The sequence below is a fragment of the Triturus cristatus genome, chromosome 5_1 (assembly GCF_964204655.1).
Source record: "Triturus cristatus chromosome 5_1, aTriCri1.1, whole genome shotgun sequence".
NCBI classification, from domain to species: Eukaryota; Metazoa; Chordata; class Amphibia; order Caudata; family Salamandridae; genus Triturus; species Triturus cristatus.
Genome location: NC_140587.1, coordinates 954,086,866 through 954,114,302, shown reverse-complemented (window position 1 = coordinate 954,114,302; position 27,437 = coordinate 954,086,866). Strand labels below are relative to the sequence as shown.

General features: G+C 48.1%; 1 protein-coding gene across 1 annotated transcript in view; it reads right to left on the bottom strand.

The window, feature by feature from the left end:
• The window catches only part of MPPE1 (metallophosphoesterase 1), a 570,187-nt gene that overhangs the window by 324,884 nt on the left and 217,866 nt on the right, over positions 1 to 27,437 (bottom strand). The window lies entirely within an intron of this gene.

Sequence of the window (27,437 nt, the reverse complement as noted above, 5' to 3'; positions counted from 1 at the left end):
TTGTGTTAGGATGATGCATCAGTAGGTAAGCACTGGTGTACAAAGTGATGCAGCATAGGGTGAGCCATGATTGACACTCATTACTTTTTCCTGTTATACCTAGGCCTTCGTTATCAAACTATTTCTAAAACTCATGCCTGGATCTGCACAAAATGGCTCCTTTCTTTCATGACAGCAAAAGACTTGTGTGCAGATTCAGGCGAGAGCAATATTCTGCTGCCAACACATCATTCATTCATCTCTTTTTTGTTTTTTTAGGTCTTTTGTTACACCCACGTCTTTGTTAGTTTTACATCCATCTTCTGCACCTGCTTTATTATGCTTCCTTGTTAAATAAAATCTGGCTTCTCTGGGCTTCTATATATTTGAGTCTACTGTGAAATGTTTTCGGGGAGTAGTTTACAAACTGGCATTCAATGTGGACATGGACAGATTGTCAAATTGAACCATATTATAGGAGCACCAACAAAAGGTTAACTTATTGACATCATATAAATAGCACTCTGAAAGGTTTGAGCAACAACTTGAAAATGTTAACCAGCACGTCACTCACTTTGCATTCATCAACAAGATCATTGCAAAAGCAGTCTATGATCATCTTTAAGATCATATTAATGCTATCTCTTGCACAACTACCAGTCTGGCGTCAGATAATGCTGCGGCACTGAGACCACTCCTTATACATCATTGACAATGCCCTTCTGACCAAAGATGAAGAGGACCCCTGCCCCCTGATATTTGTAGACTTCTCAGCTGCTTTGAGCAGTCAACCATTCCCCACTCGTATGCACTCTCAGTTCTTCAAGGAGATTCACCGGCAATGTCCTTCACTGTTTCTCCTCATACCTTTCCAACTGATAAGTACCTCCAGGTACCAAAAGATACGCGTCACCTACAAAGTTCCCCAGGATTCCTTACTGTCCCTGCCATCTTCAACCTCCACATGGAGCCCCTTAGACTTGCAGATAAAACCATCAATATTCACCAATGTGCTGATGATACACAACTCTACTTAAAGTCTCCTCTGCTTCAAACATCCAATGCCTCAAACACTGCCTGCACATTATCCAGGCCTGGATGTCCACTGCCTACCTGAAGCTCAACCCAATCAAGACAGAATTCCTGTTATTTGCCAAGAACAAAAAACAAGATAAAGTACAAACCTGGCTTTATAACATGAACCCCGACGGCTTAGAACCCCAACTTTCACTGAATGGCAAGTTACTCGTATTCACCCTGGACACCCACATCGCCAGCAAGTAAACACTGCCAAAAAAACAGACAGCCTTGTACCAGTTTCACTTCTAGAAAAAGTGAAACACTTTCTTCTAGAAAGTGCCTTCAGAACTGCTTTCAAGCCCACATACCCTTCCATCAAGATGGTGATAATACCATGCTCCATGCCCTCCAATGCTTCACACTGACATCCCTTAGGTTCATCAACACAACTGGAGCAACAGGGAGAGAAAAAGCCAGGCCACCCCCCACTCAACACACTGTAAACAACAAGAGGCCTGACTAGGTTTAAACACCAATTACTAAACACTCGACACTAGAAGGGTTACCCATGTTTTTCATACTCCCTAACAAAGGCGATCCCTATCGCTAATCAAAGTGTCATGGCGTTCCAATTTATAACAGAAATGTCAGTACAACATCATAGGACCACTCCCACACAAACATTCGGGCGTCTTGCGAGTATCAAGGGGGGCCGAGAACAGGAAATGGAGGCACGGCCTCGCGGCCACAGACATTATCTGACTAGGGTACCCAGGCATGCGCTGGACCTGCTTGCTGAATAAGCTGCAGCAGATATGGGGGGGGTTCCTCCTCCTAATGTGATGGTCATACACCAGGGAGGGAATGACCTGGCAGCTCTGGGGATAAGGGCCCTGCTTCAAGAAATGACTGTCACCATGTGTAAATTGAGCAGCCAGCTGGAGACCTGTGAAATATGGTTGTCTGAGATAACGCCCCAGCGGGTGTGGTAGGGCGCACGATCTAAGGAAGCCATGGAGGTCTGTCGCAGGAAGGTTAACAGCGCCATGAGGAAATTCACTGAGCAAAGGGGTTTTGCCTTCATCTGTCATGGGTTACTGCACACTAGGCCACAGGGTACTTGGATGAAGATGGGGTACACCTGTCCAGAGTGGGTATGGACCTGTTCTTACTTGAGCTGGGTGAGGCCTTGGAGACAGCAGGGTGTAAGTAATGAAGGCTATCTTGGTGGGGGGCTCTGGGGTGACAGTGACCACACCCAGAGCTGGGGCGGAGTTACAGGGCGATCCAGAGGCTGTAAGGTACAGAAGGGTACCCTCTGCACGAGCACAGTAAGGGTGCTAAAGCCAAATATCCTCAGGGAGGACCTCGCGTTGGACCCTGGAGGAGCGACGGTGCCCCGGTAGTCCTACGGGCGGTTGTGGACCTGAGCAACCGGGGGTTGCCTGGAAGGCCCCGCACCCATCTGGGGCGTGAGCAAGGGAGTGGACTGGCGGTCCACCAGTGGGAGGGGTCGCCCCTAACCCAAATCTGACTAACACCGATTGGATTGGCCACGGTGTAATTTGGCTCATCAGGTGGCAGGCGGCGAGGGGCTGCCTGCCTTGGGATCGCCCGTAAGCTAACCCACCAATCTTGGCATTGTTGTAATGCTAATAAACCTGCAGCAATTTTCTCCACAAAGGTGGTGTCTTGTCTGGTTATTTTGCTAAGAGATTGCTGTATGGGGGATGGTGAGTGTTGCCGATATTGGCACTAAGGTAGCGTCAGCGCCTGGATCGTGAATTTTCACCACTGGGTCGAAGTAGAGTTTCAGGGCCAGAGTCTGTAGAGCCTTCGTGATGCGGGTCCTGCAAACACGTTGCTCTCCACTATAGGCAAGGACAAGACTACGCCCACTACGCAACAGATGGAAATGGACCAATATACTGCCCCACCATTGAGCAGTGGTTAGCAGTCATCAGAAGGGGTGTCACCACCTGCTGGGACGGAACCAATGGGACAGATGTTAGCAGCCATCGAGGCGTCCAGCATAGCAGTTCAGGCGAAATTTGATGCAAAATCGGTCGACGTGAACCTGCTGAGGACCGATCTGCGCAAGGTGGCAGAAAGGTCAAAGGAAACAAAGAGCCAAGTGACATAACTTAAGGAAGATGTCCCCCAGTTAAAAAAGACGGTGAGTGCCCTTGAAGTGCTGTCGAGCAAAATGGAAGCCAGGGTGGAAGCTGCGGAGCGGCGATCACGTGGATGCAATCTCCGATGCAATCTCCGATTTGTGGAGAGCAGAGAAGGGTGGACCCGAGGTGTTCCTGGAAGAAATAATAAAATCAACGCTATAGTTGGCCCGAATTTTCAACTTTTTTGCAGTGGAAAGAGCGAGATCCCTGGCCCCACCGCCCAGGGTGCCCCCCTGAATGATCATTGACAAATTGCTCAGCTACAGGGATCAGAATGAAATCTTCCAGACGGTATGTAAACTGGGGGACCCGAAATGTAGAAATGTCCCCATCTGCATTTTTCCCGGATTACACCAGGGCTGTTCAGCTGCAGCGACAATCGTTCCGAGGGGGCCGGACCCTACAAATGTGGGACTGCCTTGGGAAATACACAGCTTCTGGTATCTTGGGCTCCAGATCACACATGTAAGGGTTTGATGTCGGGATCTGTTGAAACTGCACAACTCCACTGGTTACTGATGTGTGGCGTGGTGTGCCGTCGGACACACCTTTCTCTGTTACTACAGTGGCCTGGGCATGGGACCTGGCCATGGGCATCCGCAGGGGGGGCAAGGAGGGGCGCTTGCCCCCCCCTGGAGTGCCCCTCTTTGCCCCCCCCCCCCCTGCAGACGCCCTTGCTTTTACAGACGCTGTTTGTCTTTAATTCTGGGCCCTGCAGGGAGAAGAGCTGTTCCCTGCCAGAGGCCTCAACTCCCTGACGCGGCGCCTCGCACTCCTCCTCGCAGCCCCTCCCGCCCATTGTCATTCTGTCTGTGGCTCATTATCACATACAGAATGACAATGGCCAGTCTGGGCTGCTAAAGCATACTTCCCACCCTGGAACCTCTATAGCCCTTAGCTTAAAACAGAGGTATTCAAATGGTGGGGCGCGCCCCCCCTGGGAGTCAATGGCTGCATTCCCAGGGGGCGCGAATGCGTCTTCAACTAGTTGTTATTTTTTACAAAGTGTGTGGAGCGCTTTGCTTGGGAGAACCTGATTTCAAGTTAGCACAACAGAGTGCCCCCCCCCTATAAACGTAATGGCAGTGTGTGTGTCCTTCAGTGCGCTCCCCAGTCAAGGGAGCCACAGCATTAAACAGTCCTAGAGTTGAGTGACACTTGGAGGCACCATCCCTCTCTATGCAAAATTGCCATCAGCCACTAAAGAACCCCCCCTTGCAAGGCCGCTCCTAAACGAAGCTGCCTTGCTAACAACCTGCTCTATGTCTAAGTGTGTGGCCGATCCAGCCGATCGTGACGAGGCTTGAAAGCTCGCACTCCTGCACTCATAATACTGGTGTTGGAGCGCCGAAACTCGGGCCATGAAGGAGGAGCAGCGCTATCTCCACTGCCGTCCTGCAACCTCGGAAGGCTGCATTACAATACCGCAGTCGAGCACCAGAGTCCCTGAGAAACACTGCCAATCTCATCTCCAAGGTACCGGGAGTGGTATGGGCCCAGAGGGTGATGGTGGCACGTTCAGTACAGCTGAAGCCCTTGATTTTATGAGACGCAACACGAGCGGTCTTCACTGTATTGTGCAGCGCCTCATGTTCTGTGCTCTCTTCACCTGGATTGGGATGGAAAGGTGAGCAGTAGGGGATGTGAAAGAACAATAGTGTGCACGTGTGCGCTGTCCGCGGGGTTTCCCACCCTTCACACCACCAACTATGAAAGATAGATCAGTAAAAGGATGGATTGATGAGTGAAAGGGTGGGTGATGGGCGAGTGAATGGGTGGATGGATGAGAGAAATGATGGATGTATTGATGAATTAATAAGTGAAAGGGTGAATGAATGGATGGATGGATGGATGACTGGATGGATGGGTGAAAGACTGGATGGATGAGTGAAAGGGTGGCTTGGGTGAAAAGGTAAATTGCTGGATGGATGAGTGGGTGGATGAGTGAGAGGATGGATCAGGTGAAAGGGTGGATGGGTGATGGATGAGTGAAAGGATGGATTGGGTGGATGGTTGATGGATGGATAAGTGAAATGGTGGCTGGAGTGGTGAAAGGGTAAGTGGTTGGATGGAGGAGTGGATGGATGGGTGGACGAGTGGATGGATGAGTGAAAGGATGGCTTGGGTGAAAGGGTAAATGGTTGGATGGATGAGAGTGAATGGATGGATTGGTGGATGAGTGGATGGATGAGTGAAAGGATGGATTCGGTGAAAGGGTGGATGGATGATGGATGGATTGGGTGAAAGGGTAGATGGATGAGTGAAATGATGGATGGACAAATAGACGTTGGATAGGTTTGCAAATGGTTGAAAAGGTTTGGATATGGATGGGAACACAGTTGGAAGAACAGAATGAATGGTGAAAGACTGAATGGTAGATGAAAACACTAATAGATAACAGAAAGTACATTTGAAATGGTAGCTGTCAGGGGTTTGATGGAAGGATGAATGACTAGATCCCTGGACAATATACCTCTTCTGGGGAGGGTTATGATGACTTACTTTGCTTTCTTGGTGCCATAAGAGCTTTAGTTCAAAGTGGGAGGTATTTCAATTTTCTGGCTACTCCCTTGCCTATGTATTACTATTCTGTATTTGATACATCATACATACAACATTTTGAGTGACACCCAACTACTACTTGAATGTTACACTAGTAATTGTAAATGTTTGCATGCTTTGTCTTGGGTGTAAGGTTTTAGGGAGAGCCTCATAGTGCCATAAGCTGTGCTTGAGATGTATATTGTGTTTGTAACAATAGGCAAGGTGTCAAAAATAAACTATGTAATAGTGTATTGACAGTGCCTTCTTTAAGAAAGCTGCAGGGAAAAGCACCATTGTGACTTCCGTCAGCTAGTGCAACTCTCTGCGAAGCCCCCATAAGCAAAGTCAGATTCCATATTTTAAGTTCCACTTGCTGAAACACCCATAATGCGTTCCCTACAGTGGGGTCATCACAGCAATCCTCCCTTTAAATCACCTATGCTTGCCGCTTTTACATCTCACAATGGCATTCAGATATGAGATGCTGGTAACAAAGTCTATCCGAGCAGATCTTCCTGAGCACTTCTCGCACCATACATGTCTGCTCAAGACCATGAGTTGTAAACAAAACATCAGACTGGCTAACCCAGTGCAGTAACCATATAAATAGATTATTATCATATGAAATACCTCAAAAAGACCTGCACAGTTGCTCAAAGCTGTGCGCATACCAAAAAACCGTGAAGTGCACGATTGCCTCAACTTGATATAAACTTATTTTGACTTGTATTTAAGTGGTTGTCTATTTACTTACTTTTATACTATCGCGCAACTTCCTCTGATGTTTCTGTAAAACGTACCTTTTGTCCTGAATTTTCGTCCTGAATTTTGACCCTTTGTCCTGAATTTTTACACTTACCATCCTGAATTTGCAGCCAGGGAGTAATTTTAGGGTTCAGGGTGGATTAGGGATTGGTGTGCCAGGGGGTAATTTTAGGGTGCAGTGTGGGGATGGGTTTTGGGGTGCCAGGGGATAATTTTAGGGTTCAGGGTGGGTATGGGTTTTGGGGTACCAGGGGGGTGATTTTGGGGTTCAGGGCGGGTATGGGTTTTAAGGGGGGTAATTTTAGGGTTCAGGGCGGGTATGGGTTTTGAGGTGCCAGGGGGATGTTAGGGTTCATGGGGGGTATGGGTTTTGGGGTACCAGGGGGTAATTTTAGGGTCCTGGTGGGTATGGGTTTTGGGGTGCCAGGGGGTAATTTTAGGGTTCCTGGGGGGTATGGGTGTTGGTGTGCCGGGGGTAATTTTAGGGTTCAGTGTGGGTATGGGTTTTGGGGTACCAGGGGTGTAATTTTATAGTTCAGGGTGGGTATGGGTTTTGGGATACAAGGGGGGGACATTTTAGGGTTCAGGGCAGGTATGGGTTTTGGAGTGCCAGGGGGGTAATTTTAGGGTTCAGGGTGGGTATGGGTTTTGGGGTGCAAGGGGGGGACATTTTAGGGTTCAGGGCGGGTATGGGTTTTGGGGTGCCAGGGGGACAATTTTAGGGGTGAGGGCGGGTATGGGTTATGGGTTTTGGGGTGCCAGGGGGACAAGTTTAGGGATCAGGGAATGTATGAGTTTTAAGAGGCCAGGGGGTAATTTTAGGGTTCATGTGTGCTCTAATTGTTGTCCAGTTTCAAATGCAGAATTCACTACTTTTTTTTCTCAGCTTGGCCTGAGCATTACCCGATCCTGATTGTCTGCCATTTTAGCCCCGCCCCTATTGATTAACATTAGCCACGCCCCTTCATTTGCCAGGTTAGCCCCCCCCTGGAAAAATTTCTGCGGATGCCCATGGACCTGGCAGTTACGAAAGTTATTAAGAGAGCACCGTATGCCCCGCTTTTATCGATTTGGTGGTTGTGCCCCGTTTTTGCACATTCGAGAGTCTATGAATGTCGAGGGTCGGATGACAGGAGGCTGTCGGACGGCGGGAGACCTGTACTTAAATGGCTTTTTTTTTTGCTTCTGGAGCTATGGGAACCCACTAGGGGGCCGACGATCGGCAGTATTTACAGTATGCAAGTATTTCAAATACAGTTAGTGAGATCTGACCAACCTTCCTGGAGGAACCAGAGTAGTCTTACGTACTCGGAGTGATCCTAGACCGGGGCTCCTTTAAAGGTATTATATCCCGTCTGAATGTAGCCCTGAAGGCGGATAGGATGACGGCGACTGGGAAGCGGCGGGAGGTGTGGGACAAGGAATTGGAGTCTCCACTAACGGACGTAGTGTGGCGCAGGGCGATAGCACAGGTACGAAATGTGGCAAGTAATGCTTGTTTCAGTTTAGTGCACTTTTATTTTCTCCACCATGACCTGAATCCGGTCCAACTACACAGGGTGTACCCGGCAAGGTCACCAGGATGTAGTAGATGCGGGACTATCCCGTCTGACTTCTGTCACGTGGCATGGACTTGCTCACCACTCATCTCGTACTAGAGTGCAGTAGGTGAGGAAATTAGTAGAGTGACAAGGGTGGCAGTGGAACTTACGATTCAACATTGTCTGCTGGGGTTACTTCTCCCCAAGAAGGGGAAAAAATGCGATATAAATTTGCTCAGCGGAGCCTGTTGGTGGCCCGCTGACGGGTAGCCATACACTGGGCTTTTCCCATGCCCCTGGCGATCGCGAAATGGAGGGAGGATCTGCTAGAGTGGGCGTGGCCGAGGAGTGTAGACTTTGGAGAGTGAGCACAGATGATTATGCGGAGCGGGACCTTGAGTTGTGGTCGAGTTTGTTGGATACACTAGGGGAAAGTACTGGGGAACAAGATGGAGGGGAAAACTCAGATGGAAGTGACGAGGAGGCAGGTACCAGTACAGATGAGGATCATGAATGGAGAGTCAACTGGTGTACAGGGGTTAGCTGACAACTCCCGATTGATGGCTCAGAACGGTTCTGACTGTGGTGTAACTGAATAACCTCAGTGATGGGTTTGGTGGCAGTGACTGTGTTACTCCCCCCCCCCTACTGTTGGAGGCACATAAGCATGTAACTGTAAGGAAATGGGGTGGGAGGGGAGCAGTCATTCCCCTTTCTTCTTCTCACTGTGGGATAGAGAGCTGGTGGTGGGCTCCCCTATGCAGGAACTGTACTCAACACACACACCTAAATGCAACTGTATGGAATACTTCTACCTTTGCTGCAATGTTACTTCTCTGTATTGCTTATGTTGAAAAACTCAATAAACACCTAAAAAAAAAACATTCTGTGCCTTTGCCTGTCTGTACAATTTACGTCTGGCTTGGCTGACAGTTGGGCTTTGTGCATTCACTCTAGGAAGTCACACAAAGGGAGCTGGGGTGTGCCTTGCATATCATGATGGCACATCACCAGGCGGACGGGCTTTCCTGATTTACAGTGGTGGGAGGAGTTATCACCGACACCTGAATAGACCTGTGCCTGTCCTCACACAAAGCTGTCTCCACTCCCATGTAGTCTGTCTGGAGCCAGGTCAGGAAAAGGCAGGGTCTTGTGCACTACAAAGACTTTCCTTTCAAGGTTGCCTATTTCAAAGGCAGAAAGGGGTAAAAGTATTGGACCTCTGACAACCCAAAATCAGAATACTTCTGGACTAAGGGCATTCTGCCAGGAAGAAAGCTGGATGCTGTAGGAGGGACTGCCACTCTGCCTTCTGCTTTGCTCTGCTAGCCTGCTGCTTGCTACCTCTGCCCTGGGAGTGAAAGGACTGGACTTTGCTTTCTGAATCCTGCTTCAAAGGTTCATCAAGGGCTTGTGCGTGCTTGCCTCCTGTTAAGAAGTTTCAGGGAGGGGAGGAGCCTAGCGCTTGACCAAGATGGCCGCGTGAGCCTTGAGCTCCCGCTACCCTCGCGCCCCCCGGCAATCATCCTGTCCTAAATCCTGATTTTCATGCACGGAATCCTGCAGATGAGTCACAGCTGGGGCGATTGACGTTGTCCGGGCTAAGATCGCCCACCGGGGACCGAAGTTGTGCATGGCGGAAGATTGCGGCCTACCTCCGAAGGATGCCAGGGGCTTGCGTTGGCAGGATGCCCGGCCACTAATTGAACAACAGCGGCCTAGGGAGGTGTGAACTGACGGACGGATGCCGCTGCACTTTCACTTTCGCTTTCTCGCCCTTTGTTTGCTCTGGGTTGGGAGTGCTTCATGCAGATCCTCTGTTGTCTGGAAGACCTCCACTCGGTCCTGACTGGCTGCTGAAGTCCGGGTTGACCCTGTTTCCTCCAGCTGAGTGAGGTACGTCCTTTTGCGACTGACCGTCCTGCAGTTCGAGATGTCGACCAAATCGGAGGCAGACAGGTCGAACTCTAAGACTACCAGGCGGGGAGGCTATACCCAATCCAAAAATATGGATCGTTATGCCCAGCAGAAAGGGTCGCCTGGTGGATCGGGACAGTCGCTGGAAGCACAGAAGGCCGATTCACCCCCAGCCTCGGAGTTATCATTGCAGGATATCAAGGGGGCGATAGATGGGATGCAATCTTCGATTGGGCGACAGTTCGAGACCCTGGCGCACAAGGTGGACATGATTTTGGTTGATGTCAACTTGATCCGCGCGGACCTGGGCAAAACCAATGAGCGGGTCAAGTCCCTGGACCTCAAGACTACTGGCCTCGCGGACGATGTCTCGGAACTCCAGGCTGAGGTTCGTAAGTTACGAACCGCGAATGACCTCTCCGCCCGCCGGCTCGAAGACTTTGAAGGTCGGGCCCGGCGCAACCATGTGCGCCTTATTGGGGTCCCGGAAACTTCAGAGGAGCTCTCCGTGGATTTACTCGTCGAGGATTTGGTGGTGAATCATCTTGCGCCTAAGGGCCTCGGCAAGTTTTTTGCGGTGGAGCGGGCTCACCGAGTGCCTGGCGGACGGCCTAAGGTGGGAGCCCCCCCCGCGGCCGATTGTCGCCCGGATCTTTAATTTTCGGGATCGAGACGCTATCCTGCAAGCATCGAGGGTGACAGGCCCGGTGCCTTTTCAGAATGCCTCTGTGAGCTTTTATCCTGACTTTACCCAGATGGTGCAGAAACAGAGGCAAAGTTTCCTGGGGGTGAAGCGGCGGCTTAGGGAGATGGACCTGAAGTATGCCATGCTTTTCCCCGCCAGGCTACGTGTGGTGTATGAGGATCGGACTTTCTTCTTCGAATCACCGGACATGGCAGGGGACTGGTTGGATGCACTCCCTCGGCGACAGCCCGGCCGGGACAGCGTGGATGGAGCGGAAGGCGAACGGGATGGCCAGAAGTGATACCTCCGGTGTCGGCCTGTTTTGACTCAGCTCCGGACAGTGACTCGCACCTTACTGCAGTAATGGGAGGGCGGCGGGGGGAAGATAGGAGCTCTTTCCTCCCTTGAGGTACTTTTTGTAGATTTGTTTTTTGATAGGGCGACAGGCACACTGCAAGTTGGGGGGGCTTAGTAAGCTGACGCAGGGGTGCAGGGAGGGGGGGGATTCGGGATGTTGGGGTTGTTGTTGGGGGTTGTTTTTTTCTTGCAAGGCGTAGCAATGGGGGGGGGGGTGGAGGTCTCTTTGTGTTCGGGGATGGGGGAAAGGGGCTTAAACATAATTAGCTGGAATGTTAATGGCTTAGGGGATCGTATTAAATGGGGGATAGTCCTGCAATTCTTGAAACGGACCTCGCCAGATGTGGTCCTCCTGCAGGAGACCCACCTTATAGGGAATATGTGTTATGCACTTAACAGAAAGGGTTATAAATTCATTGCTCACTCGGGGTTCTCCTCAGGCTCCAGGGGTGCGGGCATACTCGTTAGAGCTTCCCTACCATTCGAGGTTGACTCCACCATTGCTGATGACAGGGGGCGCTTTGTGGCTGTGGCGGGGAGGTGGGAGGGCAGAACGTTGGTATTGGTTTCTGTTTATGTCCCTCCTGCCCTGCAGGCCTCCACGTTTGCTGATCTGGGCAAGGCCTTGTTGGAACTCCCCGAAGGGATGCTAGTGGTGAGAGGAGACTTCAATGCGGTTGGTTCTGGAATGCTCGATAGGTACCCGCCCAGAGACACCGGGGGTGCTCAGAAGTGGCTTCCCGACTTTATAGATACTTTTGGTCTGGTAGACTGTTGGAGGCTACGGCACCCCACTCAGAGACAATATACCTTTCATTCCGGGGCCCACGGGAGTCTCTCTCGGATTGATTACTTGCTCACTCTGGCTGCGCACGCCTCTTTGGTATCTGAGGCTAGGCACATGGCACGGGGCATATCTGATCATTCACCGGTGTGGGCCCGTCTGGATATTGGCCGGGTGGTGGGGGGCAGGGTGGCTCCCATTAACCCCTGGTACTTTCGTGACCCCAAGCTGCGCAGTGCGTTGCTGAAGACAGTTGGCCACTATTTTCAAGATAATCAGGGTTCAGTTGAATCTGCGGTGTCCTTGTGGGAAGCTTTTAAGACTGTATTGAGAGGGGAGGCCCTTTCCTTGGTAGTGGCCGCCAAGCGGCGGAGAGACGCCGAGGTGACACAAGTAGAGGACGAGATAGCGGCTTTAGAAGTGGCCTTGGAAGAGGATGTTGCAACGGCCACACTGCATAATTTGAGCTTGAAGCAATTGGAATATAGGGATCTGGTGACGAACGCTGCCAAGACCCTCAATAGGGAGCAGCAGGGTCGATTGTACGATGTTGGTGATAAGGCCGGGAAATTGCTGGCGTGGTTGGATAAAAAAGAGCGTGTTAATCGCGTGGTGCCGGAGTTGTCGACGGATGGGGGAGAGGTTGTCACTGACCCCGACGGTATAGTTCAGTGTTTCTCGGACTATTTTCGTACGGTATACACCTCGGTCTCGGATAGGCCGACTGAGGACTCGTGTGCCCTTCTGCGTGATATCACTCTGCCCTGCCTTTCTGCCATTGATAGGGATGACCTCGATGGAGATATAACTGTAGACGAAGTGGCGTGTGCTATCCGTGCGCTGCGCTCCGGTAAGGCTTCGGGCCCAAATGGTTTGCCGATTGAGCTGTATAAGCTTCGTCTGGATAAGTTGGCTCCTCACCTGCGCGCCATGTACGTGGAGGCGCGGGTGAATGGGTTTCTTCCGCTCGATCAACGGCTGGCGACGATTGTGGTAATACATAAAGACGGTAAGCCCCGGGACAAGTGTGGCTCCTATCGGCCGATATCACTTCTCAACGCCGAGCCGAAAATCCTTGCTAAGATCCTTGCTAACCGCCTGGTCCGGGTGCTTGGCGACTTGATCCACCCGGATCAGTCGGGCTTTATCCCGCACCGTAACACTGCACTGAATCTTAGACGCCTCCATGGAGTGATTGCTAGGACGGGCACGATGCGAGAGCCAGCTATTGTGGCGTCCCTCGATGCCACGATGGCCTTCGATACGGTGGAGTGGGCATACCTGTGGGCTGTGCTAGCCAAGTTCGGCTTTGGGCCTGGATTTGTAGGCTGGGTGAGGTTGCTCTATGAGGGGCCTCTTGCTAGCGTCGTGGTGAACGGGCGGGCGTCGGCACCGTTCGAGCTCGGGAGAGGCACCCGGCAGGGCTGTCCCCTGTCGCCGTTGTTGTTCGCCCTTGCTCTTGAGCCGCTGGCGGCGTGGATACGATGGCACCCGGATATACGTGGGATTCGTTGGTCGCCTGACCACGAAGACCGTATTTCACTTTACGCCGACGATATTCTGCTATATCTCACCTCGCCTAAGAAATCTCTGATAGTGGTTTGTGACGTCTTGACTTCTTTCGGTAGGAACTCTGATCTTGTCATTAATTGGGGTAAGTCATACCTGTATGTCCTGTGTGGGGATGTCCCGTCTGTCCCGCGCAACTGCTCGATCCAGATAGCCCAGCGGGGCTTTTTGTACTTGGGGATCTATATTTCCACCGACCCCATTTTACGATACGAGAAGAACTTGCTCCCTCCCTTGGCACGTCTGCGGCGGGACGTGGCGGGCTGGCGGCGGTTGCCGCTTTCCCTCCTTGGCCGTGCCGCTCTGTTCAAAATGATGTCTCTTCCCCGTTTCCTTTATGCCCTGCAGAATACCCTTGACTTGGTCCCGGCCAGTTACTTCCGTGAGGTCGAAAGCCACCAGCGCGCGCTATTGTGGGAAGGGCGTACGCGTATAGCGATTGCTAAGTTGACGCTTCCGTGGTACGACGGTGGTATCGCGCTTCCAGACATTCGACGTTATTACTGGGCCACCCAGTTGAGCGCGATTAACCATGGTGTGTATGGTCCGGCGCTGAGCCCCAGCTTTGCCATGGACCGATGGTTGCTACGTGGGGGTAATTACCACAGAGCGTTGTACTCGAAGTCGTCGGACTTAACCCTTACGGGGCCCACCAGGGTGGCCGTGCATGTATGGAAGGTGGCGACGGATTCACTGGGCTGGAAGGGTAAGCTTACCCTTGCCACCCCTCTGTTTGACTCCGATATTCTGGGAAAGCTTTGGCATACAAAAGGGTTTGTGAAGTGGGACCTGATCGGTATATCCAGGGTTGGAGACCTTTTGGTTAAGGGTAGGATAAAGTCATTCGAGGAGCTGCAGAAGGAATATGAGCTAGGGAGCACGGAGTTCTTCCGCTACGCTCAAGTGTGCCACGCCTTGCGGTCAGTCCTTGTAGAAGGGGAGAAGGTGCCTGAGTCCTCTCCGTTAGAGGACCGGATCCTGGATGGCCATATGCCAGAGAGTACGATCTCGCTCATTTATAAGAAACTTATTAATGTTCGGGCGGATCTTCTTCTAGGGTTGCGCGATCAATGGACCAGGGATGGCCTTGAACTGGATGATGAGGATTGGCAGTATGCAGTTTCTTCTCCCAAAGAGGTCGCGATCCCCGCGCGCCTGCGGCTGGTGCAGCTTAAAATACTCCATAGGGTCTACGTGACGGGGCCCAGGCTGGTCCATATGGGTTTCTCTGAGGAGGGCTTATGTAAGAGAGGCTGTGGTATGGTGGGCACCTTCCTACATATTATTTGGGAATGCGGTGCGATTATGGAGTTTTGGAGGCGAGTCCACGAGGTGATGGGGGAGGTGACGGGCATCGTCATGCAGCCTGAGGCGCGGTGTTGTCTCCTGAATGTTTGGGGTCCTACTGACCACGACGCGGCGCAGACTCAGTGGGTGACCCTAGGGAATATGGTAGCCAAGCGCGACATCGCTCGTCTGTGGGGCTCTAATAGGCCTCCTACATTGACAGCGTGGATGGAAAACATGGATTGGAGCATGTTTAGGGAGAAGACAGTGTATTGTGCTCGAGGGCGCCCTCGGAAATGGCACTCTGTATGGGGGCGATGGAACCAGTACAGAGGGGGCATATGCCTGCCCCCAGACCCGGACCCGCCTGAGGAGCAGCTCTCCCCTTAGCTTTCTTTCCGGCTTTGAACTCCTTGCTGGTATGTGTTTGTCTTCTTGAGTCTCTGATTTCCCCTCCTTTCCCTTACTATAGACCTGTGTCTGTTGGACGAAATGGGGCTCGCTCCCCCTGATGGGAACCCCTTTTGGTGCTTACAGTACTTATCGCCTTGCTTGTGTTTAGGTTTGGGTTTGTGTTCATTTAAAACAGAACCTTTGACTCTCCTGTCAGTGAAATGTGGACGCTCGCATGTGTTGTGTTTCTAAAGCTGCCGTACCTCCGGGTTGTCGGCTGAATAGCTGTGTCATTGATTTACAAGAATAAAGGTTTTGGAAAAAAAAAAAAAAAAAAAAGAAGAAGTTTCAGGGAAATCAAAGACTTCACCTGCATCTGCACCTGAACATCTCTGCTGGGAGTCCTGATTGCCAAGTGGTGCCAACTCCAGTTCCTGGGCCCTTGGAATTGTGTGGCTGATGTAGCAACTCAAGAAAAGCAACATCAACACAGTCAGTGACGCCGCTGCCTGCATCGGAGCCGAGGGCACCACTCGTGAATAACACAACGCATTGCCCAGACTTACACCACAGCCCTGGTGTTGCCGACAGCAACTTGTCGCCGTCTACTTCGTCTTCGAGACTGCCTTCTACACTGGAGCCGAGAGCACCGCTCGTGAAATGCATGACGCACCAGCCCGACTTGGACCGCAGCCCTGACATTCCCCATCGACAGCGCTTTGCTCCAACGAGCGCCGCTGCTTGCACCAGAGCTGAGGACACTGCTCACGAAGAGCACAACGCACCACCCCGCACAGCAGCAGAGGCTTGTCGACACCAGCCCCTCACCTGCTTCATCACAGAGTCGATAAATGACGTGGTTGACTTCCCGAACTCCACACCACACTGTCGTAAGGAGCGAGCACCTCACCGCCAACACAGATAACCTCCCCTGCATGGCAGGAAGGAACAGACACCGCACAGGTGACTCATCTTACCGATGCCGTGCAGCATCTTTGTTTTCATTGTTTTCAAGGTACTGTTACTGAGTGTCCGTGTGACTCAGTAGCCGGCCTGCGCTTCTCGCGGTCAGTGCCGAAGTGTGGATTAGTACATGTCACAATGTGACAGCCCCCATCAGAGCTATTGTTTTCTAGGAGCTATAATTCTTCAGTAATCTATTTAAAAATGATATCTCGACTTGTGTATGTTGGATTTTTGTCATTTTTATCTCGTTTTGTTCAGATAAATATTGGCTAGTTTTCTAACCTGGTGGGGGGTCCTTTTGTAGTGTTTTTACTGTGTGTATGTACAAAGGCTTTACACATTGCCTCTGAGATATGCCTGACCGCTTAAGCCAAGCTACCAAGGGGTGTGCAGGTGTTATCTTAGCTGTGTAATCCCCTTACCCTGACTAGAATGAGGGTCCCTACTTGGACAGGATGCAAACCACTGTCAACTAGAGACCCAATTTCTAACCGGTAGTCATAGTATTTGAGTCATGCTATCATATGTGTACTGGAATTAATTAATGGCATATGCAAAATGTACACTGTACAAACTACGCTGCCTTCATAAGGGTGGGGGGGAGGGTTGGGTAGTGTGCCACTCTCCACTTGCCGTTACCAGGAGTACGCGGAAAAGAGCTGAAACAATGTCTTGTACAAGAATGTGGGTGCAGAGCAAGGAGTGTATCTGTCTTTGAGGATGTGGCTTGGGTTACTTGGACCAAAATATATAATTTCTGGCTGGTTTGCTGCTATCAGGGCTGTATTGCTTCACAGCCAACTGAGATGTTTCAGAATTGGTCCTGCTGCCCTTTGAACCACAGGTAGATTTGCATATCATTGGATTGGGGAGTGGAATGTAGATTGTAAGTTCATAAATTAAAGGTTATAACGAAGACATGAAATAGAGGCTGTAATTAAGGGAGCCCCTTGAGACTGCAAGGTCCTCATCTGTTGGGGGAGGAGAGTTGTCAGAGTTGGATGTTTTGATTGCAATTGGACAGAAGTGACTTGAACTATTTGTCAGAGTGGTGGGTGAGATTTTAGATCTCATCTGATTGTAGTGTAAGATACTGTTATGGTCAGCTGTGCTAAGCAGCGTCTAGACACCCATGGGTAGTAGTGCGCTTTAGAAATCTTGTTTTCATTTCATTTTATTACCGAGAGGTCTAGTTGTGTGATTATGCTTTGGCACTCCCTGCATGTAGTTGACTATGGATTTGGTTAAACAGCATAACTACAATTGAAAGTTTAGATGTCAGAGGTTGTGCATTGTGTGGTACTAAATCTCTGCCCCTCTTTGCATAATTACATTTTTGGGTTATGTGAAAAATCTGCAGTTATTAAGAACTAGAAACAAGTATGTGGATAGTTCCAGAGCATGCAGTAGTCCCTCCCCTCCTGCTTGCCTAGTGCCACTTTGAGACTGGCATGGGCTATGGATCTAGCCTTTGATTCCAGCAGGCATGCCTGTGTGCGAGAAGGCGACCTGGCCCAGGGCAGCTCTGTATACCAGCCTCTGCTAGTCGCTCTACTTGGATTTGATGACTGCCCTTGTTGAACCCTGCAGACTGATTTACCCCCGTAGGGGCTACAGCCCCGTTGTCTCCAGTTCCCTTCAGAGGTGGTCGATAAGGACTACTGCCACTAACTCTGCACCGTGTCCGAAACGTGGACTCGCCTGCACCCCATGAACAGGGCCACGGGGCTCTGCTTCAGCACGAAGCAGAAAGCATTTCCTTTTTCACAGGCATTTTGGCAGTAACAGAATTTACGAAAACAGACGGAAATTACCTTAATCACTGGGCTCATGGGAGGGGTCCTATGTCAGGGCGTGCCATCACGTGCAAGGGATTGCCCTCACGTGACAGGGACCAGCACTGTACAACAACGTCAGCTATGAGCACATGCCACCTCAGAGCCTCTAGGGCCGCGGCTGGAGGAAAAGGGCACTAGAAGGCTCCCTACTCATTCTCTGCCCCTGAGACGATGGCACGAACTAAAGGGGACTCAAGGTAACGTTTCTGATGTGACTGATGCATACATGCAGTCCTGAACCAGAGGCCAGGGTTGAAGGGTTGCAGTCTGCAAAGAATAAAGCAGAGGCCTCGAGGACCACCATGTGCTTTTAAACGGAGTACAATATTACGAGGCGCCCGTCACCCAGCAGTGGAAGTGCTCCAGTTTTCAGGATCACATGGTGTGGACAGCATATCATCTTGTAAACAGAATTAAGAGGAGCACCCTGGAGGATAGCAAGTTCGTGCCTTCTCTCGTCCGCAGCTGCTCTGAAGTGCATTTCTGTTATGTGTGGGTTATTTATCTATAAATTACATTTCTCGTGCTTGCATGCACAAGCTCTTGTTTTGTTGTGATTTGTAATCTTGGTTCATGGCACGATCAGTATGTTCTAGAATAGAGCATATGATCGTCCCATGAAACAAGGTTGAGGGCGGTTGGGAGCGGAGAGTTGGAGTAGGCACCCGGAGGTTGGCAGTCTTGTAACCGGCAGTGCTTCCTGTGATTTATCTACTTGGATTAAAGGAATTCAAATCCACTGAAGATTGTCCTTTCTACTTAACAATTTCCCTCATCGAATTTGGCCAGGACTCTACCTGTCCACATAAAATTACTGAACTAGAGAACTTCCCTCGCTCGTTTTTTAGGTTTTGCCTGAGCCAGCGCATGCGCTGCTCGGAGAGACATTTAGTATACTGGTTTCAAAGTGCTGCCACAGCCGGCCTAGCGCTTGCGTTCACGCGCGCAGCCGCCATCTGCCTCCCTTCCAGCGCGATCACTGCTGCGCGCGCACCACTCGCGTGATTACCACAGAGCGCGTCCGATCACTTTCGCTTTCACGGCCGCGAGGTCGTGTCGCTTTCACGGCCGCACGGCCAGTGCTTGTTGAAGTAGGCTTCATTCCTACACACATCGCAAAACCCTATCTGACTTTCTGCAAAACAGCAGTAGGACTGCCAAAGTGTTAATTAAATTCTTTAGAGCAAAGGTTATGCGGTTTTTGCAACCAGAAGTACTTTGAGAAACTATCGAATTACTTGTAAATTGGCTTGCTGAATCTTGTACAACACGTTCCTTGTCTATTCAAGTTTTCTTTTAAGCGGTCAGCACAGATATGATCTTTGAAGGCCAATGTACTGCAGTTAAAAGGCTTTCAATAAACATTATCAGGTCACTTCTCACAGGCAAGACACATGTAGTGCTTCTCACCTCCGATGTTAACATTAGACGAGGATATTGACAAGCTGTCAATAAAAAATCATCAAACCTTGTGATAAAATCAGCACTCAACAAAGACAGCCTGGATCTCATTACTGGATTGCTAACGCCGAATCCAGATAGGGCACATCTGTTCTTCCATCCACTCACCTTGCTCTTTTGTAAGAGGTTTCTTCGCTTCATTAGTCTTTTCTTTAACTTCCAGGACCTCATGTTCATTCCCTTTTCCTCTCCTCAGCTAGCTGGGCTCACCTTGTTGTGCAGCCTTCTTTGTTAAATCCCCAGTCCGGCGCGCGGGCAGGGCCTACCTAGGAACCAGACAACCACAGCGGCGGGAACACCCGTCTGCGCTAATGAGGTCTTGAACAAGTTACGAGCTGCAATATGTGCATTTCACTGGGCGTCACCTCGATTCCGAACCGGCCTATTTGTTTAATGTGGAGGCTGAGACAGGGAGGGCAGGTGAACGTGCGTGCCTGGCCCAGTGAGTAACACTCTGCCAAAGAACAGCCAGGTACACTCTTCTCACATACATTTTTAGTTTCACTTCAACCTCAAAAAAATACTTCTAAAACTATCTATAAACACATTCATCATACGTCATATGCACCATTCGCCATTTCGCACACGTTTGTTTAGCGCATCGAAGGTGGCGTGTGTGCGACCCTCCTCGTACCGGCGGCACTTTCGTAACACTTGGTTGGTTTGCTTATCTTTCTTGTGGCCGTGCTGCCAATAGCCTTGATGGCAGAGAGCTTGGTCGTTTCCCCAGTCTGCTTTGCTGGTAATGTACTGGCTGCATCGTCAACATGTCAGATCTGTTAGCTTCGTTTCTGTCCGTGTAGCCACTAGGTCTTGCCTTTGGGACCTTACAAGTGTTTAGCCATGCAGCAGTTGATGTAAGGATATTGTGCTGCATAACTAAATACTTATAAGGTCCCAAAAGCGAGACCTATTGGCTATTTCAATGCTTGTTTTTTTACCGTGATCTCTATCTACTCAATGTACTGCAGTGGTAGAGTTATTCCTTGTTTCCACTAGGTGGCGGTAAAAGATAAGTGATGGCCAGGTTGCCTGACGCTCTGAATTTGTTCTTGTTAAGCTTTGTCGCGAGAGGAGAGGATCGTGGCAGGATAACTAGGCTGTCCTTTATAAACAAAGCTGCAAAGGTTTCAGATTGCTTGTGTGTGACATTTTCATAATTTCAGTTTAATTATGAGTGACATTCAACGACTATGAGTGACATTTTCTTGCGCGCAAAATAAAGCAATGAAGACAAGGGATACATAAAAATAAAAATTACACCCATTTGAGTAACGAGAAACTCTAAGAAGATCTTAAAACTGCTAAAAAGCACCAGAAATTTTTAAACTGCCACTGATATGTTTAATCCTTTAGCAATCTTACGGGTAAAAAATACTTTGATTTGAAGTGTGAACCTCAGTACGACCAAGAGAGGGTACGGTTTGCCTATCACATTACATAATATTTTATTAGTACCTCTTCAGAACCTCTGGATTTGTAGCCGTGTCAAAAGTGTACTGCAAAGTGCAACATTTGACCATTTTTTTTGCAAAATTTTCTTTGGGGAAGAAACCCTCACTAAATCCTCTGAGGTGAAGTGGGGGGGGAACACCTCGATCTACTTTATTTGAGTCCGGCCTACCGCTTTCAAAGTTTATCAGCCACCATTGCGGCTTAACCATGTTGCTCAAATCATGACGCACATAAAGAACTCCTATAACAGGGCCGGGACCCTAATACAGGGCTGTGCTAAACCACCTCACAACAAGGCACTACATATCCGAGGCCTGGCTCTGCCAAACAATTCGCCTTGACTCAGAGCACTCAAGACCCTGCGTGTGGAGGCGATTTTTAGCTCAGTCGATTCACCACCCAGTCCTTCACACAGTATTAAGTACCCAAAAAACCTCTGCCGACGGCAAAACTTATTGACACTAATTAACAGGTACCAAAACACGGCTCTGAAAGTGAGTATCATACATAGCATAGAGTACACAATGGATGGACTGAACGCATAGCTGCCAAGGTTTCGGATAGCTTATGTGTGACATTTTCAAAGTGTCAGTGTAATTGTGAGGGACATTCAACGACTATGACTGACACTTCCTCGCGAACAGTATAATGTCACCCACACTTAGTAGTAGCATGGCACAGCCTAGGTCAGACACCTGTTGCTGGGCGGGCAGCAGAGAAACAAATTAAACAGAGATTCCCTGCGCCTTCCTGGCTGGCAACCAATCAGATGACCGGACATTGGTTATTCTAACGGGAGATGTGTTGCAGTTGGCTGGGCTGTACAGCACAGTTCTACTCATGCACATCAACCATGGGCCAAAGTAGCATGAATTATTTGGCCACATTTATTTTTTTACTAACCTGGTATTATAAGGCAGTGAAAATAATGTGATCCATAATAGCATATTTTTTGGAGGAACTGTTCTAACTATTGTACTTTCACACATCTATTACTACAGAGCAAAGGTAACATTCCAGTTAATTACCACAGTAGAGTGAACTTTATGTGAGAAAATCATTATTGAGTGCCTTACATGTAGTATGTTACAATTACTCTACATGTGGGAAAACTCTGCTTACAGTTAGGAAGCTTCTTCAATGTGGTTTTACCTTACTACAGACATTTAACCCCTTGCATTTTGGTAATCCATGGCATAAACCATATATGCAGAAGGGGAGGGGCATCATGTCCGACTTGAGCTTTCGCTTCTCATGGGTCATGGCCCCATCCCACACTCAACAGTGGTAATAAATAGCATATTAAATACCGTACTTCTATCAATACCTCGCGTGGTGAGCATTATTCCGCCATCTAGACTGTGGGTACAGAAATTTCCTTAAACTTTTTTTTCAAGTGACATCGACCAATAGGTCGGTAGTGCAAGCCGTCTATTACGTTAGACGTACACATAGAATGTCCTTATGTGTAGTCACCAGCTTTAGATTCTTTTTTCCCTTTTGGTGATCTGCACTTTCCTTGGCTTTAACTTTGATAGATTTTCACTCTCTCACACCTGTTGCTCAAATCCACACCTCTGCAAAGGGCAGGTGGTAGGATTGGTTGTGAATCCAGGAAATTCTTCAAGTTGCAAACCTATCCTTACACGTAAGTAAACCCTTTCCTCTTGCAGAGTGAATTTGTTCTGAATTCACATGTTGTGCTTAGATTATGTTTTTCCTAACAGCATGTGCCCTTGGTGTGCTACTCAGCGTTTTCTCCACTAGTTTATTGCATGTTTGTATGGTCAGAACTATCAATCTTGCAATGGTTCTCTTCATGACCGAATACAGAATTGGTTCCCCTTTCTACACTGCTTGGTTTCTTGTATATAATATATTGTGGCTCATCTGGCATCTACTTTGGGAAGGGCTTTCTTTGCCAATATTTCTGGCTGTTTGAAAAAAAGCTAGTAACTTTATAGATTTATTTACATGAAAGTAAGGTGTGAACTGTGGACTGGCCACCATGAGCAGCCTTTTTTGTGTTTCTGTATGTATGGTTCTAGAGCTGTGAGTGCCCGAAGCTCACTTGCTCTGCATAATGAGGAAATGGCTATCAGGAGTGCTTTCGTATTGGCAGTGCTTCATTTGTGGAAGAAAGAGTGCCAGTGCCCGAAACACTGCTAGAAGCCTGTGGCCAGCCCAATTAAACACCCGTGCGCCGAATATCAAGGCAAATCCAGCTCATGCCTCTTTTAGCCACTAGCACACACTCCATGTCCATTTATGCCATTTTTTGTAGACTTCTGGTTCCTCCCTTTGTGATGGTTTTGCGGTCTCTCTCTTCCTCCATCTTTCCTATCTGTATGTTTTTCTCTCTATAGTGCTCAGAAAATATCTGCTGAGAAAGTAAATGCCGGTGCACAAAAATACTAGACACTGCTTAATTGTCATAGATGTTAGTTTTGCCTTGTGCGAAGTCTTGAAGGGAAGCCTTCATTAGTTGTAAAAGTACCAGATTCCACATAGGCGAGTGTGCCGCCCTTGATGGTGCAATACTTGTTGCCCCTCCCAGAAGCCTTTTTACCACAGGTATGCTAAATAAGCTCCTGCCCGATGTACCTCTTTATGCATGCTACTATTGCTGATAGGTGCACTGTAACAGATGAAAATGATAGTTTCTTCTCTAGTAGGTGCCTGAGGTAACTGACAATAGTGATGTCACCATTTATATTGTGCATCCAGTTTTGTGCTTTTCACCAGTGTGTGAACCTTTTTCACTTTACAGTGCAACATTTGCATGCTGTGTGCCTTCATGCTTCTCTTGACACCTCTATACATCGGCGTGGTAACCCCAAGTGACCAAATTTTAGGTACCCGGGAACCACGCTGCTAAAAAACAATTATCCACAGCCGGCCACATTGCGCTCTTCCGCTCCTTTCCTCTTCACAGGCACAGGCTCCCAGACTCCACTACAGCCAATCCTGAGGCTGCTCTCATGTCATGAGAGCAGCCTCAGGATTGGCCTGAGCTCTTTCAATTTGCGCTCCCAGGGAGAATGGGAGCCTGTGCCTGCTCTCCACTACCCATGTGAAAAAAATACAAGGGCACCCAAAGGAATTAGACAGGGACCTTGGGGAGTTATATATTACAGGAAACAGTGGTCCCTGAAATCAAAAAGTGGTTAGTCATACAATGAATATAGCCAAGATTGGTACTATATTTCAGCCAATGTCCAGCCGGACAAGGCACCTTTAATAAGTTGAAATGGTTAACAATAATCCAAAGAATGTAAGTAGAATCTTAGTGGGACACAAGCCTGTATCCTGAGACTTACATATAGTGAGGACAACATGTGAAACACATTCAGGCAATTTCAATGATGTTTCTATCTTGAAAAATATAAAGAGTAGCGAAACATCTAATACATATACTGTCACCTTCACAATACGTTATATACAAAAAATCGAATGTGTAAGGTAGACAACTATGTCGACGGCGTTTCGATCCATATCAGGGGGATATCGGATCATCATCAGGACTAATCAGTTAAATTGCCCATACTCAAATGCCTCAAGGTACCGAGGGGGCGTCTAGGGCGGGTAGCGAACCCACAATACTCCAGAAGGACGCGTTTATGAGGTACAATGCCTAGAACACATGGGTTCCGGAAATACAGGTCACGGTAAAAATTCAATGTTCGTCTCAAATTGGTGAGAGAAAAGATTTCTGTGGCCACGCAAAAAACAACTCGTTCGGGCAATGCCGGATCGAAAGTGAAGCGGACAGTCAGTTGTGTAGGTAGGTGTATCCATGTAGTACTTGCCTTCTTTAGAAAGCTTCAACCACAGTAAGGCATTTTTTGAAAACTCTATGTGCTTACTATACCAAATAGAAGTACTTTGAACTGGTAATGTGAGTTGTTTATCAGTACCCTGAGATATTTCTTTTTCTTGTTGTTCTTCGGTGCATGAAAAGAGGTGTTTTTGAGATCTATGCTCGCCATGTAGTCTCCATCCTTCAGCCATGAGATGACTTCTGTCAGTGTGGTCATTTTGCATTTCTGTGATATAATGAGCTTGTTTAGGAATCTGAAATCGATGACAGGCCTCAATAGCAAGTCTTATATGGGTATATGGAAGTATACCAAGTATTGTGCTGCTTATACTCCTCGATTCTTTCCTTTCCTAATAGGTCTTTTTATCTTCCTTTTTAACAGTTTCAGTTCCTGTCCTTTGTAAATTCTTTTCTTTGGTTTGGCATTTAGAGGTTTACCTTCTTATTCTATGCATTATCTATACTATATTATATTTAGTACCAACTTGTCAGAGGTTGTTTTCCAACACTCCTGGAGGAATGTTTCCAGTTTGTCCCCTACTGGTATCTGGTGTTGGGGCAATCTCTCACGAAGTTATTTACTGGCTGTGACTGATCATCTGGGATCCTGCATTTCCTCCTCACTCTGCCTCCTAAGGGATGTCTTTGGTGTTGTGAAAACTGTCATGTAGTGCATGTTTTGCGGGCGGTAGTAGTTTGTGGGATTTGTGCATGTTGTGAAGCGGGTTGGCAACCTCCTCACTTAACTGTCCTCCTAGTAGATGTAATTTGCTGTAGGGAGTCATATACTGCTGACCCAAAAAAACTTTTTCTAGGGAATGGAATATTTTTGATGGAGGCCTGAACCTCTTGTTTGAATTCTGAGACTCAACCATGCATGTCTCCTTAGTATAGTGCCAAGTGACTGTGTCTTCTGGATCCTGAACTGAACTTTAAGCGTGCATCTGCTATGGATTTGCCTTCATGAATTATATTTTTGGCCTTTTTTACTTATATTGGTCAGACTAATATTGCATCAGTCCCTCTATTTCTTCCCAAGACTGGCCATACCTGTATAGGGTTACACTGGAGATAGCAATCCTCCACTGTGGGGATGCTGATCTTACCATCTTCCTTTTCACCATCTCTAAGAATTTGCTTTCCTTATCTGGTGGTGTTCCAGTGGAAGCAGGAGTGTTAGCACTCCTTCTTGCATTCAACACTATCATAGAATTGCCTGGTGTATCGTTTTTGATGTAAACTTCGTCCGGTGTAGAGCGTTTATATTTTTTCTTGGCTCTTGGTGTGACTGATTTTAAAGATTCCAGTTTTTTAAAGGCCTCTCTTCCTTAGTTGACGATGCTGTGTAGCATGGGGAGAAATTGTGTTTTCATCCGAGAACGGAGTAGGGTTTGCAGTAGGAAACCTGTCTCTAAATGCTCCTGTTCCAATTGTATACCATCGGTGTCTAGCACCTTCTTAATTAAAGCACTGCGGAGAGAGGTTTTTGGTAGTGATGGACTAGATAGAATCAAACTCTTCCTCTGGTGAGTCAGTATCTAAATCCTGCCATATGTCATGGTATTATTGTGTTTTAATGAGGGCCTGATCATACTGTTCTTCTTCCTCATGGAAGAGCTTCTGCTCCTCTCCCTGTGGTTGTGGCGTTAGTGGTGGCTCTTAACTCCATCTGACTCGGTTTCACAACTGGTGTCAATTGGTTTTACTGCAATTCGAAATTGATCTGCTTCTGCAGTTAAGCAGCCATCTTGCCTTCAAGCCTGCGCTTCTTACTCTCGGTGCTGATCGATCCTTGCTTGGCCTTGAACGTCTGTACAGATTTTGTTTTCAGACTAGAAATTACTTCCATTTTTACTATAATGTTTTTGGAGTCGTTGAACCGGATGTTAGTTTCTTTTAAAGTGCTGTAGTTGTGTTGGTATTCAATCCTTTTTTGATTGAAGGCACTTGTAGGAGGAGCACCATCACGGTGTTCGTTGGAGAAAGCCGCATCGGGTGCAACACAATCAGTACGTGTTAGAAGACACACACTGTACCGGACAATAAAAACTGCTAGCTGCATTACTGTTTTATTAACTAAACGAACATTCTGGTTCTTTGAAAGAAATACAAAAATAGTGACGCTAAGTGAATAAAACTTTCAAGAGTTTAAGTAGCCTGCGCCTACTGCCAGGTTCTCCGAAAAAGGATGCATCAAGATAAGTGAAGAAAACAAAGTCAAGTAATAAAGTTGCAATGTACCAGCAACATTTTAATGGGAAACTGCTTCAGGGTTATTTAAAATTCAACATGGTTTTAACCACTTGCTAAATTTAAATTTTAATTGCCAGACTAATAAGAACAGTTTTATGTAAGAATTACATTCCTACCATCTATCACTCGGTGGCTTGAGAAGGATTGACTGTAAAAAAGAGTTTGTGATGGCGATTTTATCTCTTTTGACCTTATATTAATCTTAACTAATAGTAACTGACAGGTAAACTACAGATTGGCATTTGGTAGCTTTGACTTGATCCTATGCAGAGACAGAAGCAAGTTATTCAGATTGTTATATTTCGCCTAGAGACAGCTTTTCCTGTATGATTTTGAAGCCTCAATGTCCATAACACAGTACATTGAATGCTGCATTGCTGCTTTACATTACTTCTTACATATATATGTTCCAGTTCTAAATCTTAATTAAGATGGGCTCTTTATCACAGAAACATGGCTAAAAGACTGGTCTAACCCCGATATCGTACAATCCCTCCCACCAGGATATACTATATCCCAGAAGAGATAGACCTATACAAAGAGGAGGGGGCTTAGCAATAATCCATAGGAACACTCTCAAATGTTCCACGTTTGGACATTACAGAGTTCAAAGGGGCAGAAAGTCT